The following is a 14,932-nucleotide window of genomic DNA, read 5'->3' on the forward strand; positions in this document are numbered from 1 at the left end:
ATCAGTTCCTCCAGTCCACACACTGGATGCTTAGGGTTTCTCAAAGGGATGGAAAAGGATGACCTGTTGGCTTCTCTGTTAGCAGGCTGACCTCCAACTGACTCAAAATAATATCCAAAATGAAACCACTCTTGACCACAATAAATCTTGACACGTCATCTCTCTGTAAACAACTTCTGCTGTTTATTTAGCTAAAGGCATGTGACATCCAGTAAGGGTTTGTTTTTAAGCAAAATCTCAAGTCCTTCCAGTAACCTTTCAAAAAAACCAAGTCCAGAATCTATGGAATCTCTTTAGTCTTTCAAATGAATCAATTTCGACAATTTTTAAACATGAGTCCTCAAAAATTTTTTTTTAAATGGAAGCATTTTCATAACACAAGGCACCTCATCCTGTTGAATGCACATCCTGTGCCATGTGGCAACTCCAGGACACTTCTTGTGTCCTGGACAACCACATGTGCAGGAAGTGTCGTCAGTTGGAGGACCTCAAACTCCAGATTTTGGTGCTTGATCAGCAGCTGGCATCACTTCAGTGCATCCACATAGCTGAGAGCTATGTGGATAGCATGTTTCTAGAGGTGGTTACCCAGCAGCCTAAGTGTGTGCAGGCAGTGAGGGAATGGGTGATTTCCAGACAGACAAGGAGGACCAGGCAGGAAATGCAGAAGTCTCCTGAGTGCATCTTCTCTAACCAATATTCAGTTTGAATACTGGTGATGGAATGTTTGCTCACGTGAACACAGCCAGAGATAAGTCCACTGTGCCATTTGTGACTCAGATGTACAGGCGCAAGTAGGAAGGTCAGAAAAGCAATAGTGATAGGAGATTCAATAGTTAGGGGAACCAGAGAGACACTACTGTGACCACAGCCGTGACTCCAAGGTGGTATGTTGCCTCCCTGGTGCCAGGGTCAAGCATTTCACTGAGTGGCTACAGAGCATTCTGAGGGGAGGCGAGGGTGAATAGCCAGAGGTCCTGGTCGAAGAGGGACAAAGTCCTGCAAGCAGATTTTAGGGATCCAGGAAAGAAATTAAAAAGTAGGACCTCCAAGGTAGTAATCTCTGGATTACTCTTGGCATCACGTGTTAATTTGTACAGAAATAGGCGGTTGTACAAATGAATCCGGGGCTAGAGAGAAGGCACAGGATGGAGGGCTCTATATTTCGAGGGCATTGGAACCAGTTCTGGGCAAGATGGGACCTCAACAAGTTGAACTGGCTGTTGCTCAACAGGGCCGGGACCAATTCCTTGATGGGAAGGTTTACCAGTGCAGTCTGGCAGGATTTAAATTAGCTTGGCAGGGGGAGGGGAACCTGAGCATAGATTCAGGAGGAAGAAAAGCAAAGATGGAAATGGAAGGCAGGAAATTAGTAAGCAAGCATGGGGGGAGAAAAAACAAAGTTAGAAAATAATCAACAAATTTGTTATTTAGTGATTAATGGTAAGACAGATGAGCTGAGGGCACAGATAAACACTTGGAAATATGATATCACAGTTATTACTGAAATGTGGCTTAAAGAAGGGCAAGAATGGCAGCTCAACATTCCTGATTACAAGGGGCTGGATTTTGTTCTCTCCCAGGCATCAGGTTCCATGGCGGGGGGGGCCTGAACATGGCTCTGGATGAGGCCTGCCACGGACCTTAATGCCGTGAGGGTCCGGCCTGATCCTCCTGGCGGTGGCAGGGCTCTGTGATGGGACCCTGGCCGCTAAGCGACAGGATCACAATTCACATATTCAAATGAATAAAATTATTAAATTTAAGTAGACTTACCTGTGATCTTGAGGGCCCACTGCGATCTTTGGCGCAGCGGCTGGCACTCCTGTGCCTTCAGATCCCCGTCTGGGGAAACGTGGCGCCACATTGGTGGGGGGGGGGGGAGGGGGTGGGTTTGTCAGTGTGGGAGTGGGGTGGGGGGGAGCAGGGTCAAATATACATAATGGGTGTAGGGAGGGTGGGAAGGGTTGAACTTTAAACTTTGTGCAGGTTTGGGGGGAAGGTCAGATGTAAAAGCTAAGTGTCTTGGGGCTGGGGGAAGGGCAAATAGTTATTGTAATTGTTATTGGGTGGGTGAGACAGGGGCGTTAGAAATTTATTAATTTATTTTGTGGGGTCAGACTTTAAAAATTTTAATTGGGTGGCAGAGCTGGCTGCCCTTTCAGAATGGCACCAGCGCCTGTGCACAGGCAGCTGGGGACGGACAGCCCGTCCCCTCCAGGAGATTGGGGGGTGGCGGGCAGCCCGGGCTATTTAAATGAGCCGCCGCGCTTGAGACTGCAGTGGCTTTTTGATGTGCGGCCCGCCTGGGTGGGCGACCATTTTTTGAGCTCGCCGCCAAGATTAGTGGCAGACTCTTAAAATCCAGCCTGTTTTCAGACAGAATAGGAGAATAAAAAAAGGATCGCATTTTTCGTTAAAGAAATAATCACAGCTGTGAGGAGGGACGATATGCCAGAAGAATCATGAAATAAGGTCATATGGATTGAACTGAGGATCAAAAAGGGCCAATCACATTGCTGGGAGTATACTATAGACCCTCAAATAGTCAGAGAGAGATAAAAGAGCAAACATATTGGCAAATTGCTGAAAAGTGCAGAAACAATGATCTGAATTTTACTGTGGGTGTCGGGACCCTGTTGTCACGATAAAAAACAGGTCAGGTGCTCACACTTGCCGGCAGCGGGATGACCTCAGCAATGTTACCACAGGCTGTGCAGGAAGGAGGGCTTTAGTTTTCTGGATCACTGGGTCTGTTTCTGGCAAAGTTGGGACCTGTACAAGTTGCACAGGTTGCACCTGAACTGGAACGGGACCAACATCCTTGCTGAGTGTTTTGCTAGTGCTGTTTGCGGAGGGGGGGGGGGGAGGGGGAGGCGGTCTTTGAAACTAATTTGGCAGGGGGATGGGATACAGAGTGGAGGTACAGTAGGGGGTGATGCACAGCCAAATATAGAAAAGAAATTAAGTTGGTCTGGAAGGCAGAGCAAATATAGACCTGTTAAGGCACAAGCGAATAATGCAAGGCTGGATTGCATCTATTTTAACATAAGGAGTCTGACAAGTAAGGCAGATAAAATTGAGGGTGCCAATTAACACATGGTAATATAATATTATTGCTATCACAGAGACATGGTTGAGGGAAGGGCAGGACTGGCAGCTTAATATTCCAGGATATCGAATCTGCAGGCGTGACAGGTGGGGGTGTAAAAGAGGAGGTGGCATTGCACTATTGATCAAGGAGTCAATTATTGCAGTAAGGAGGGATGATATCTTAGAAGGTACCTCAAATGAGGACATATGGGTAGAACTAAAAACCAAAAAGGGGGCAATCACTTGGCTGGGAGTGTACTACAGGTCTCCAAATAATCAGGGAGAGATAGAGGAGCAGATATGTAGGTAAATCTCAAAGAGGTGTAAAGATAATAGGGTAATAATAGTAGGGGATTTCAATTTCCCCAATATTAACTGGGATAGTCTTAGTGCAAAAGGCTTAAAGGGGGTGGAATTCTTTAAGTGCATCCAGGAAAGCTTTTTGAGCCAGCACGTAGAAAGCCCTACAAGATAAGGGGCGGTACTGGACCTAATTTTGCAGATGGAGTTTAACGTGGATAAGTGTGAGGTTATCCATTTTGGTTGAGAGAATAGAAAGGCACATCATTATTTAAATGGAGAGAAACTTCAGAGTGCTTCGGTGCAGAGGAATCTGGGTGTCCTCGTGCATGAATCGCAGAAAACTAGTATGCAGGTACAGCAGGTAAGAAGGAAGGGAAATGGAATTTTGACATTTATTGCTAAAGGAATAGAGTATAAAAGTAGGGAAGTGTTGCTGCAACTGTACAAGGCATTAGTGAGACTGCACCTGGAGTATTGCGTACAGTTTTGGTCCCCTTACTTGAGGAGTGATGTAGTTGCATTGGAGGCAGTTCAGAGGAGGTTCACTAGATTGATTCCAGAGATGAGTGGTTTGTCTTATGAAGAGAGATTGAGCATGAAAAAATACTGGCGGGCAAGATAAAGGAAAATCCCAACGTTTTATAAGTATATTAAGGGTATGAGGATAACCAGGGAAAGAGTAGGGCCCATTAGGGACCAAAGTGGCAATCTGTGTGTGGAGCCGGAGGATGTCGGTAAGGTTTTAAATGATTCTTTTTCATCTGTGTTTACTAAGGAGAAGGACGATTATAGGTGAAGAGATCAGGGAGGAGGATTGTGATATACTTGAACATATTAGCATTGAAAGGGAGGAAGTATTAGTGGTTTTAGCGGGCTTAAAAGTGGATAAATCCCCAGGGCCAGAGGAGATGTGTCCCAGGCTGCTATGTGAGGCAAGGGAGGGGATTGCAGGGGCTCTGACACAAATTTTCAAATCCTCTCTGGTCACAGGAGAGGTGCCAGAGGACTGGAGGACAGTGAATGTGGTACCATTATTCAAGAAGGGTAGCAGGGATAAACCAGGTAATTACAGGCCAGTGAGTCTAACATCAGTGGTAGGGAAACCATTGGAAAAAATTCTGAGGAACAGGATTAATCTCCACTTGGAGAGACGGGGATTAATCAAGGATAGTCAGCATGGCTTTGTCAGGGGGAGATTGTGTCTAACTAACTTGATGTGTAGATGAGGGTAAAGCAGTTGATGTAGTCTACATGGACTTCAGTAAGGCTTTTGATAAGGTCCCGCATGGGAGGTTAGTTAAGAAAGTAAGAGCCCGTGGGATCCAGGGCAATTTGGCAAATTGGATCCAAAGTTGGCTTAGTGGCAGGAGGCAGAGGGTAATAGTCGAGGGTTGTTTTTGTGAGTGGAAGCCTGTGACCAGTGGTGTACCGCAGGGATCGGTGCTGGGACCCTTGCTGTTCATAGTGTACATTAATGATTTAGATGTGAATATAGGAGGTATGATCAGTAAGTTCACAGATGACATGAAAATTGGTGGTGTCGTAAATAGTGAAGAGGAAAGCCTTAGATTACAGAACAATATAGATGCGCTGGTGAGATGGGCAGAGCAGTGGCAAATGGAATTTAATCCTGGGAAGTGTGAGGTGAATCATTTAGGGAGGACTAACAAGGCAAGGGAATATATAATGGGTGGTAGGACCCTAGGAAGTACAGAGGGACCTTGGTGTACTTGTCCATAGATCACTGAAGGCAGCAACACAGGTAGATAAGGCATATGGGATACTTGTCTTTATTAGCCGAGGCATAGAATATAAGAGTAGGGAGCAGTATAAAACTAGTTAGGCCACAGCTGGAGAACTGTATACAGTTCTGGTCGCCATACTATAGGAAGGATGTGATTGCACTGGACAGAGTGCCGAGGAGATTCACCAGGATGTTGCCTGGGCTGGAGCATTTCATCTATGAAGAGAGACTGGATAGGCAAGGGTTGTTTTCCATTGTGCAGAGAAGGCTGAGGGGGGACATGATTGAGGTATACAAAATTATGAGGGGCATAGATAGGGTAGATAAGAAGAAACTTTTTCTCTTAGCAAAGGTGTCAAAACCAAGGGGCATAGATTTAAAGTAAGGGGCAGGAGGTTTAGAGGGGATTTGAGGAAAAATCTTTCACCCAGTGGCTGATTGAATCTGGAATACACTGCCTGAAGAGGTGGTAGAGGCAGGAACCCTCACAACATTTAAGAAGTATTTAGATGAACACTTGAAATGCCATAGTATACAAGGCTACGGGCCAACGGCTGGAAAATGGGATTAGAATAGATAGGTGCTTTATGGCTGGCACGGACATGATGGACTGAAGGGCCTAAATCTGTGCTGTATAACTCTATGACTCTATGGCCTCTTAATTAGCTGCTGTTACATCTCAGGCTGAAATGAATCACGCTTGGAAGTCACAGATCTAACATTAGCAAAGATTTAACAAGTGTTTTATTAAAGACTTCTGTAGAGTTCATGCTTATGCGATAAACACACATGCAGTTAGAGACAGAGGTAGAAAGAATAAAGGGGGAACGTTTGAGGCAATAGCTGGGTTTTATTTACGGTCCTTTGAGTTTGATGTAGAGTCTTTGGTTGCCGATAAGTCTTTGCCTGCCGATAAGTCTTTGCCGTTCATTCGGGGCCCAGTGCATGCTTTAAAACTTGTTTCGATGTAGGAATCTTTTCTCTCTTGAGGTTGAAGTGACTTCAGTGGATCTGGAGATTAGTGAGAGGGAGAGAGAGAGAGAAAGAGACTCTCTTCTTCCAAGTTCAGTTGCAGTCTGACCCAAGCTGTCTCCTGTGTGCAGTTCAAAACTAGACCTGGGCCAGCAGATTAGTCATGTGACTTGCTTTTTCAACAAACTTCTGCGTTTGTAGATTCCAAAGCTCCTGGTGGGGACGGTGGGGGCAGTGGGGGGGGGGGGGGGGGGGTGGGGGGTGGGGTGGGTGGGAAGGGCAGGGGGCTGTGGTGTAGTGCTGTCTTTTACACTGACAAGATGTGGATCATCATTGTCCAAACCAATCTCTGTTAATTGAATCAATGAGCAGTTTCCATTGTCTTTTCCTAAGCATCTGTCTCTTAGAATGCAATTTTTTTTTCAGACACTGCTGATCTCTTTAAACACGACATCTCTCCACTCCAGCAACAGTTTAAAATTAATGTTCATGTGACAAAATTAATATGCCTCATTCTTTGCAAGAGGGGGTCTGCATGGCAAGAGGCTCTGACCATCATTTTCTAATCCTCCCTAGCTACAGGCATGCTGCCAGAGTACTATTAACATTGTACTGTTGTTTAAAAGGGGAGGAAGGGAAAGATCGATTAATCACAGGCCAGTCAGCCTAACGTCATTTGTGGGCAAATTATTTAAAAAGAATTCTGAGGCACAGTTTAAATCATCATTTAGAATGACATAGATTATTTAAGCATAGTCAGAATGAATTTGTTAAGGGAAGGTCGTGTCTGACTAACTTGATTGAAATTCTTCAGGAAGTGAAAAAGAGGGTCAATGAGGGTAGCATGCTTGGTACAATATACCTGGATTATAGCAAGGCTGTGGACAAAGTTCTACATGGCAGACTGGTCAGAAAAGTAAGAGCTCATGAGATCCAAGGACAAATGGCAAGTTGGATCCAAAATTGGCTCAATGGCAGGAAGCAAAGTGTAATGGTCGATGGGTGTTTTTGTGACTGAAAGGCTGTTTCCAGTGGGGTTCCACAGGGCTCAGCACTAAGTCCCTTGCTTTTTTGTGTTATATAACAATGATTTAAAGTCAAATGTATGGGCCATGTATATGATACTTGTAGATGAAACAAAAATAGGTTGATAATGAAGAAGGAAGTTGTAGACTGCAGGAAGATATCAATGAACTGGTCAGGTGGGCAGAAAATTGGCAAATGGAATTCAATCCGGAGAAGTATGAGGTAATGTATTTGGGGAGGACAAACAAGACAAGAGAATACACAATTAATAGTAGGATACTGAAAAGGGTAGAGGGATAGAAGGAGCTTGGACTTCATGTCTGTCGCTCCCTGAAGGGAGCAGGACAGGTAGATAACATGGCTAAGAAGGTAAATGCGATGTTTTCCTTTATTAGCTGAAAAAAGCATAGAATGTAAGTGCAGGGAGGTTATGTTAGATTGTATTAAACACTAGCTAGACCACAGCTAGAGTACTGTGTACAGTTCTGGTCATCGCATTACAGCAAGAAATTGATCGCACTAGAGAGAGTACAAAGGAGATTCACGAGGATGTTGCCAGGAAAGGAGAATTTTAGCTAAAAGGGAAGATTGGATAGATTTGTGTCGTTATCTTTGAAACAGAAGCGGTTGAGGAGAGATTTAATTAAGATGTCTGAAATTATGTAGGGCCTAGATAGAGCAGATAGGAAGGACTTATTTCCCTTAGCAGAAAAGTAAATAACCAGGGGCATAGATTTAAGGTTATCATGATCCTTTATTTTTCTCTCCTCAGGAAATATGCGGTGTGCCTTTAAGGCTGGAAGAGATCAGTACTTCTTTAAGACAGCCAGCTTCAGAAGCTACCAAGTGAAGGTGCATCTTGGATGCCTGGTTACAACCATACAGGGAGGGACAACAGAACATACAATGTTGCCATTTGACTTTGAAAACTGATTTTGCAGAGACAGTTGACACAGCTGTGTGTTAGCACCTGAAAGGACCGCTTTCAGACCATTTAAGCAAAAGGAAGAGAATTTAGTCTGTTTATTTATTATTCTCTCTCAAAATTCTAAAAAAGTCAAGCCAGATTGATTCTTTTGAAAGTGGTAGCGAATTGTTGATCTGCTGTGTTCATCACTGGAAAAAGAAGAGTAACACATCAACTGCTGAACTAGACTATTGAATTTCCTATTGTTAAAGAACTTGTTTTTTCTCATTGGACAACTGCGAAGACTTCAAGCAACCTTGGACTGTGTCTACGTTGAAGATTCCATTTCATAAGGAATGTAAATCAGCAAAGACTTTTCTTGTTATTTCTAATTTTTGGGCAGCTAATTAAGCACCAAACTACTGATAGTTTGGGTATATGTATGCGAATGCAGGAGTTAGATTCTTTAAAGTTCTTAAGGTCTTTCGATATTGGTTTATCTTAGTAGTGTTAAAGATTTTAGTTTTTTCTAATAAACAGTTAATTTGTTGATATCTAAAGATGCCTGGTTCGGTTCACCTCATTCAGACATTATTAGTTTGTTTCAATTCGGCTGTGGCTTTCTTTGATTTGGAAAGCTTTAAGATATGTATAATGTGACTTTTTTTAGAGATACAGCACTGAAACAGGCCCTTCGGCCCACCGAGTCTGTGCCGACCATCAACCACCCATTTATATACTAATCCCATATTCCTACCACATCCCCACCTATCCCTATCACCTACCTATACTAGGGGCAATTTATAATGGCCAATTTACCTATCAACCCGCAAGTCTTTGACCTGTGGAGTGATGGGACTGAATTGACAGTGTGTTGCTCCCACCGCAGTCAGAATTAGATATACATATATTGATTGGCGGCTTTGTCCTGAGTGTTCATGTCTTAACATATTAATCAGGGGTTCGTCTGGGAAATTGGGGTCCTGCGTCTGGCATCACATTTCTCTCACTTCTGGGATCATATCAATTGTAAACTCGATATTTGGTATCTAAATCTAACACCAATTATGAAGGAATAAAAGGAACCAGGTCTCTTTTATAATAAGGCACAGTCTATACCATAGTAATGGCAATAGCAGTTGAAGCAGAGTTTTTGGGAAAGCAGAATGTTTCCCTGAGTGACTTGATAACTTTAACTAAGAATATATTAAAAGAATTGGCAGCAAAATTGGGGTTAGAATTGAAATTAGGTGCTAAAAAAGCAGAGATAATTGACATAATAGCCCAACATCTGGAATTAGAAGAAGAAGAAGATAAAGGGGATTACGAGGAACAAGAAAGTAATAGATCCAAGAGTGATGCAGTGGTATTGGCTAGGATTTAGTTAGAAATGAAAAAACTTAAGGCTGAAAAAGAAATAAGAAAACTTGAACAAGAGAAAGAAACAGCAATAGCATTGGGCGGCACAGTGGCGCAGTGGTTAGCACTGCAGCCTCATAACTCCAGAGACCCGGGTTCGATTCTGGGGTACTTCCTGTGCGGAGTTTGTAAGTTCTCTCTGTGACCGCGTGGGTTTTCGCCAGGTGCTCCGGTTTCCTCCCACAGCCAAAGACTTGCAGGTTAATAGGTTAATTGGCCATTGTAAATTACCCCTAGTGTAGGTAGGTTATAGGGAATATGGGATTACTGTAGGGTTAGTATAAATGGATGGTTGTTGGGTGGCACAGACTTCATGGGCCGAAGGGCCTGTTTCAGTGCTGTATTTCAAAATAAAAATACAATATAAATAAAAAGACTTAAGCTTGAATTCCAGGAAGAGGAAAGAGAGGGAATTTAAGTTCAAAGAAATGGAACTAAGACAAAAAGGTAGCCTTTAATGCAGGGAAAATTTGGGTCAGGAAGAGTCTGAATTTATCTCAGGACTCAGCAAAAAGTTGTTTAAATTTATACAGGTCTTCCTAAGCTCGAGGGAAGAGCCGAAGAGGCATTTTTCATATCTTTTGAAAAAATAGCCAAACAGATGAAACGGCTGAAAGAAAGCTGGACACTGCTTATGCAAAACATGTTGGTCACAAAGCTCATGCTTCCTGAAGAGGCTTCTGCAGATAGGTAAATTGGCCGTTGTAAATTGCCCCTAGTGTAGGTAGGTGGTAGGGAATATGGGATTACTGTCGGATTAGTATAAATGGGTGGTTGTTGGTCGGCACAGACCCTGTTTCAGTGCTGTATCTCTAAATAAATAAATAAATAATGAGATGGCAAAAAGGTTGTTCTCGTTGCATATGAATTAATCCCTGAAGCTTACCGTCAGAAGTTTAGGAACTTATGGAGATTGGCTGGGCAGACATGTAAAATTTGAGAGAGTGAAGCAAATTACTTCTGACCGTTGGATACGGGCATTATAGATAGAAACTACATATGAGAATCTTTGAGAATTGATTCTCTTAGAAGAGTTTAAAAAACTACATTCCTCCAGTAGTGAGAACTCATAAAGATAACCTGTAAGTTTTGAAAGCTGGGCAAGCAACAGAAATTGCTGATGATTTTGAGCTTGTGAATAAGCCAACCTCTTTTGTCTGCCACCTTCATAAACCCGAGAAGGATAGAAAGTGGGAGAGTGAAAGGAAGGTAAGTAGCCGGGGACAAAAAGGAACAGCTGGTAATGCCCCAGGATCACCTCCTCAGGTCCGAAAGGAAGGTGCTGAGGGCAGAAGTGAGGTTCGCAAGCCAAAGTGCTATCATTGCTACAAAATGGGTCATCTTTGTTCAGAGTGCTGGAAATTGTGAGGTAAACCCATAGGACTTGTTGGGGTACACAAAGTTAGTGCAGAGGAAAAGACTCTGACTGACAGTATAGCAGACCAGGCTATAGCTTTAATGACAGCTGTGAAACCAGATACTAAAACTAAAAGGAGTGCAGAGGTTAAGAATAAAATACCTGAGAATTATATTGAATTTTTGTCAAAGGGGAGAGTAACTCCATAGCCTGTAAGTGAGACAGGAAAACCTATCATACTCAGGGATACTGGAACAACCCAAATGCTCTTGCTGGGGAAAGAGATAAGGTTTCCACCAGAAAGCACCTTGAGCGCTAAAGTTTTAGTTAATGCAATTGTCGGTGAGTATATACCTGTACCTTTGTATAAAGTACGGCTTGAGAGTGACTTAATATCTGCATAGTAACTGTAGGAGTTGTCCACATTTTGGCAGTGGAGGGAATTGATATACTCCTAGGAAATGATTTGGCTGGATCAAAAGTATCAGTTTCTCCTATCATTACAGAGGAACCAAGTGAAATTAAGGAAATGGAGCGATTACAGGAACAAGTTCCGGGAATATTTCCTGCTTGTGTAGTCACACGAGCAATGGCTAAACAGGATAGCCAAGTATCTGAAACCTTATTTGGGGATTTAGATAATCCAAATGAGATGTGTAACAGATCTTCTATCTTTGTAGCACAGCAAGCTGATCCAGAGATATACCGAATGGCACTGACAGCTTTGTCAGAAGTTGAGGCGAAAGGAGTTCCGGAAGGCTATTATATGGCAAACGGGGTTTTGAGGAGGAAATGGAGACCACCTCATAGACCTGCCGACAAAGACTGGACAGTTGTTGAACAGATAGTGGTACCACCTAAATATTGGCAAGGATTATTAAGGTTAGCACATTACATTCCTTTTGCAGAACATTGGGGAATTCGGAAGACCAAATCATACATAAGCCAACATTATTACTGGCCAGGTCTTACAAAGGATGTGAGACAATTTTGTAGGACATGCCATACCTGTAAAATGGTGCTAAAACCACAACCTATCATAAAACCGACACCACTAGTTCCCATACCAGTGATTGAGGAACCATTTAGCGGGATATTAGTAGACTGTGTAGGACTCTTGCCAAAAACAAAAGCGGGGCATCAATACATACTTACTATCATGGATATGGCTACTCGATTTCCAGAGGCCATTAATTTGAGGACAATTACTGCTAGAATAGTAGTAGAAAAGTTAACCCAATTCTTTACGAGATATGGGTTGCTACTTGAAGGTCAATCGGATTAAGATTCTAATTTCATGTCTCGGATATTTCAAGAAGTCATGGAAAATTTGGGGATGAGACAGTTGACATCTTCAGTATATCACCCACAGTCACAGGGAGCTTTCGAGAGATTTCACCAGATTCTCAAAACAATGATTAGAACATACTGTCACGAATATCCACATGACCGGGATAAAGGACTAGACTTTGTTTTATTTGTCATCAGAGATTCACCGAAAGAGTCAACAGGCTTCAGTCCTTTTGAATTGGTTTACGGACATGAAGTAAGAGGTCCTCTAAAACTTATAAAAGACAGATTCCTGGAACAAAAGAATGAACCTTCAATATTAGACTATGTTTCTGTGTTCCGGGAAAGGCTCATGAAAGCTTGAGGTGTAGCTTAGGAACACCTTAAAGCATCCCAAGCCAATATGAAAAAATGGGCAGACAAGATTGCAAAAGCCCATGGTTTTCAACCAGGGGATGAAGTATTAGTGTTGTTACCGTTACATGGAGAACATTAAAAGCACGGTTCAGTGGCCCAAATAGAGTGATCAAAAGAGTGGGTAAGGTAGATTACTTGATTGACACCCCTGATTGCCAGAAGAAGAATTGGTTATGTCACATCAATATGCTAAAGCAGGGAGGAGGATAAGCCAGTACAGGTATGTCAGGTAATCAGGACTGTTGAGAAGGAAAAGGATAGTGAGGATGAGGCAGAAGGAGGCCTAGGAAATTCTCAGATTGAACCTCCAACTATCAGATTAGTGAATACAGAATGGCGAGGAAAATTAGACAATATGAATTCGCTCTCAGACGCAAAACAATGTGAAGACCTAACCAGGCTTTTCACAATGTTTAAAAGAGTGTGTAGGGATAAGCCAGGATATACATCCTTGGCCACACATGGGACTGAATTTCACGCCACCCCGACGAGTGGGACAATGGGGGGGGCGTGCAGGGTGGCGTAAAATGGTGTGGGAGGCTCCGGGAGGCCTTCCCGACGCGCTCCCGCCCCCGCTGCCACTTTACGTAGGGTGGCAGGGATGCGAAACGGCTCGCCCGCCCCAGGCCAATCAACCGATGAACTAGACTACTGAATTTCCTATCATTGAAGAACTTGTTTTTTCCCATTGGACAACTGCGAAGACTTCAAGCAACCTTGGACTGTGTCTACACTGAAGATTCCATTTCATAAGGAATGTAAATCAGCAAAGACTTTATTGTTATTTCTAATTTTCGGGCAGCTAATTAAACACCAAACTATTGGTAGTTTGGGTACATGTATGCAAATACAGGAGTTAGATTCTTTAAATAAGTTATAAGGTCTTTAGATATTGGTTTATCTTAGTAGTGTTTAAGATTTTAGTTTTTTCTAATAAACAGTTAATTTGTCGATATCTAAAGATGCCTGGTTCGGTTCACCTCATTCGGGGGTTATTAAATTGTTGTGACTTTCTTTGATTTGGAAAGCTTTAAGATATGTATGATGCTACCTGTGGAGCGACGGGACTGAATTGACAGTGTGTTGCTCCCACCACAGTCAGAATTATATATATATTGATTGGCGGCTTTGTCTTGAGTGGTCGTGATATAACAGGTAATTAGAAGGGAACTAAGGAGAAATATTTTCACCTAGAGTGTAGTGGGGTCTGGAAATACCTGCCTGAAAGAATGGTAGGGGCAGAAACCTTCATTGTCTTTAAGAATTCTTGGATATGCACTTGACATGCTACTACCTCTGGGGCTATGGACCAAGAGCTGGAAAGTGGGATTAGACTGAACTACTCTTTTTTCACTGGCACAGGCCTGAGGGGCCGAATTACCTTCTTCTGTGCTGTAAATTTTCTAGGTTTATGTGTTTCGATGGAGTGTTGGGAGAGATTCCTCATGTTGGTGATAGTCGTGAAAAATCACTATGAGTATAAAATGGAAATCCAATGCCAAATTTGTTCACTTAAATGACTGACAAGGGAAATTTCCTACCCAAGTTAACCTGTACACTTGTACTATAACAACTTGTACTGTGTATTGTGTCAGCTTGTATTATGGTAGCTTGACTAAGTTGATAGCAAGCTTGCCTCTGACCCAGAATGATATGGGGTCAACTGTCAAAACAGGTATTTAAGTTAATAATCTAAGACAGACATTTAATATTTGAGGGAATAATGCATTTCCTGAGATGCTGTACTTTGGCTGATTTGCTAAACTGAGGCTCTGTCTGTTCTAGTGGTTCAAGTAGATGTTTAATATCCCATGGAACCGAGAATTTTTCTGGATAACATTTTCCCTCAAGCAAAGGCACCAAAAATAAATTAACTGCTTATTCAACTTTGTGAGATCTTGTTAATCAGACATTGGACTTCAAATTATTCATATATGTGAGGAACTTTGAGATATTTCTTGCAGGCATCCTTGGTCCCTGCCAGCTCTGCTCCGCTCCTTTCTATTAGGTACCACCTTGTCCTGCAACAGAGAGGGCAGAATGTCAGTGGTTGGGTGATGTGCCTGCCAAAACTGAATAGCTGAAAATATGTGGAGGCAGTGAGAGGTGGGTGTGAGGCTGGCAGCATTGTTAGGTGTATGAGGGTGAAGTGGAGTATCTGAATGTTACGTTTGAATCCTGAGTGCCAGGGAGTGCTGCTGGTGAGTGATGGTGGTGTGGTGCGTTGAGCAGCGAGAGAGGCTGGTGGTGTGGTGAGTAGGAGATGTCATGTGAAGATGCATTCACTGATATTGACCACTCGTGTAAGATCATTAGACCTCTTGGGTCACTGCTGCCAGGTCCTCGGGTCCTCACACAGGGAGTTGACATTCTTGGCCACCTGCTCCCACTTCCTTCTGAGGGT

Source organism: Heterodontus francisci, chromosome 6 (genome assembly GCF_036365525.1).
Source record: "Heterodontus francisci isolate sHetFra1 chromosome 6, sHetFra1.hap1, whole genome shotgun sequence".
In the NCBI taxonomy this organism is placed as follows: domain Eukaryota; kingdom Metazoa; phylum Chordata; class Chondrichthyes; order Heterodontiformes; family Heterodontidae; genus Heterodontus; species Heterodontus francisci.